General features: G+C 42.0%; 1 pseudogene; it reads right to left on the bottom strand.

Moving 5' to 3' along the window:
- Positions 1 to 530: 530 nt before the first annotated feature.
- On the bottom strand, positions 531 to 1,496 carry LOC132020733 (glyceraldehyde-3-phosphate dehydrogenase-like; annotated as a pseudogene).
- Between the last annotated feature and the right edge of the window lie 801 nt (positions 1,497 to 2,297).

The following is a 2,297-nucleotide window of genomic DNA, read 5'->3' as shown; positions in this document are numbered from 1 at the left end:
AGAGAGTCCAAGTGCACGAGTTGGGGGAAGTGAAAAGGAAGAGGGAGAAGCAGACTCCCTGCTGAATAGGGAACCCAGTGCAGGGTTTGATCCCAGGACCCTGGAACCAAAACTGAGCTAAGGCAAATGCTTAACCAAATGAGCCACTCAAATGTCCCATAAATATTTGTATTTAATTATATACATATAATATGTATAAATCCATAGATACACATATCTGTGATTGTGCAGAATCCCAAACATTTTTTAAAACTTGAATTAATTCCTTATATAAAGATTTGATATCAGTGTCTGTACATGCACATATGTTTTTCTGGCTGGATGCAATATACTTTATTGATGGTACATGAAACGATAGGGTTCCCTAAACCCCTCCACTTCTTCAAGGGGTCTGAGATAGAAACTGTGTTGACGATGAGTTGGGACAAGAACTCACTGTGTTACGATGAGTTGGGACAAGAACTGTCCAACAGCTGAGGGCCTCTCTCTTTTTCTTATACCGTCAGTGGGGTTTCTGGTCCAGGGGGCTCTTACTGCTTGGAGTCCATATGGGCCATAAGGTCTATTACTCTGTTGTTATAGCCAAATTCATGGTGGTACCAGGAAATGAGCTTGACAAAGTAGTCACTGAAGCCAATGCCAACCCCAGCATCAAAGGTGGAAGAATGGGTGTCACTATTAAAGTCAAACAGACAACCTGGTTCTCAGTGTATCCCAGGATGTCCTCGAGGGTGCCCTCTGTTGCCTACTTCACCACTTTCTTGATGTCATCATTTTTGGCAGCTGTCTCCAGGCAGGAGGTTAGATGCATAACTGACCCATTGAGGGTGGGGACATGCCAGTGAACTTCCTATTTGCTCGGGGATGACCTTGCCCACAGCCTTGACAATGCCAGTAAAAGCAGAGATAATGTTTTGGGCAGTTCCTCAGCTGCCACACCACATCTTCCAAGAAGGGCCTCTGTAGTTTCTGTGTGGCAGTGATGGCATGGACTGTGGTCATGAGTCCCTCCATGATACCAAAGTTGTCATGAATGACCTTATCCAGAGGGGCCAAGTAATTGGTAGTGCAAAAGGTATTGTTGACAATCTGGATGGAATTGTCATACTTCTCATGGTTCACACTCCTCACAAATGTGGAGGCACCAAAAGAATGATGGACATAGATGACGGCCCTCTTGGTCCCACCCTTCTAATGAGCCCCAGTCTTCCCAATGGTAGTGAAGTGAATTAATTTTCAGTATCAACCCATTTGTTGTTGGTGGTATCTTGGTCTTGAAAGAGGGAAATGGGCTTTCCATTGATTACAAGTTTCTTAATCTCAGTCTTAACTGTGCCATTGCATTTGCTATGTGTGGAGTCACACTGGGATACATAGAACATGTGGCTTTAATGAAGTTGTCATTGATGGCAAAAATATCCATTTTGTCATAGTTAAAAGCAGCCCTGGTGACCAAGCCTAATATGGCTAAATCTGTTTACTCCAACCTTCACCATCATGTCTCTGAGACCTGACTGATACTACATAAAAAGATGCATCTGTCTGTCAGATGAGGAGGAAAAGATAGAGCATGCATGTATTTTTTATATAAATTAAAGATTTTTAGTTCAATGGATCCTTAGCTTCTAAATAAGGAGAGGGACTACTCATTTGTACATACTGAGTCAAATATTGACCATAGTGACCACATAAATACCCTCCTCACTCCATGCTGAAGTCTAACATTAAAAATTACCATTCCCAAATAAAAATCAAAACTACAATGAGATACCACCTCACACCAGTCAGAATGGCTGAAACGACAAATGCTGGTAAGGATGCAAATCCTACCACCTACACTTTTGGTGGGAATGCAAGCTGGTGCAACCACTCTGGAAAACAGCATGGAGGTTCCTCAAAAAGTTGAAAATAGAGCTACTTCATGACCCAGCAATTGCACTACTGGGTATTTACCCTAAAGAGACAAATGTAGTGATCTGAAGGGGTACGTGCACCCAAATGTTTATAGTAGCAATGTCCACAATAGCTAAACTATGGAAAGAACCTAGATATCCATCAACTTATCAATGGATAAAGAAGATGTCACACACACACACACACTATGCAGCCATCAAAAGAAATGAAATCTTGCCATTTGAGACAACATGGATGGAACTAGAGGGTATTATGCTTAGTGAAAAAAGTCAATCAGAGAAAGAATTATCATATGATCTCCCTGATATGAGGACATTGAGAGACAATGTGGGGGGCTTGGGGGGTAGGAAATGAATAAATGAAAAAAGATGGGATCAGGAGGG

Source organism: Mustela nigripes, chromosome 6, assembly GCF_022355385.1.
Source record: "Mustela nigripes isolate SB6536 chromosome 6, MUSNIG.SB6536, whole genome shotgun sequence".
Taxonomy (NCBI): domain Eukaryota; kingdom Metazoa; phylum Chordata; class Mammalia; order Carnivora; family Mustelidae; genus Mustela; species Mustela nigripes.
Note: the sequence above shows the minus strand (reverse complement) of the source record. Positions and strands in the feature narration are given on the sequence as shown.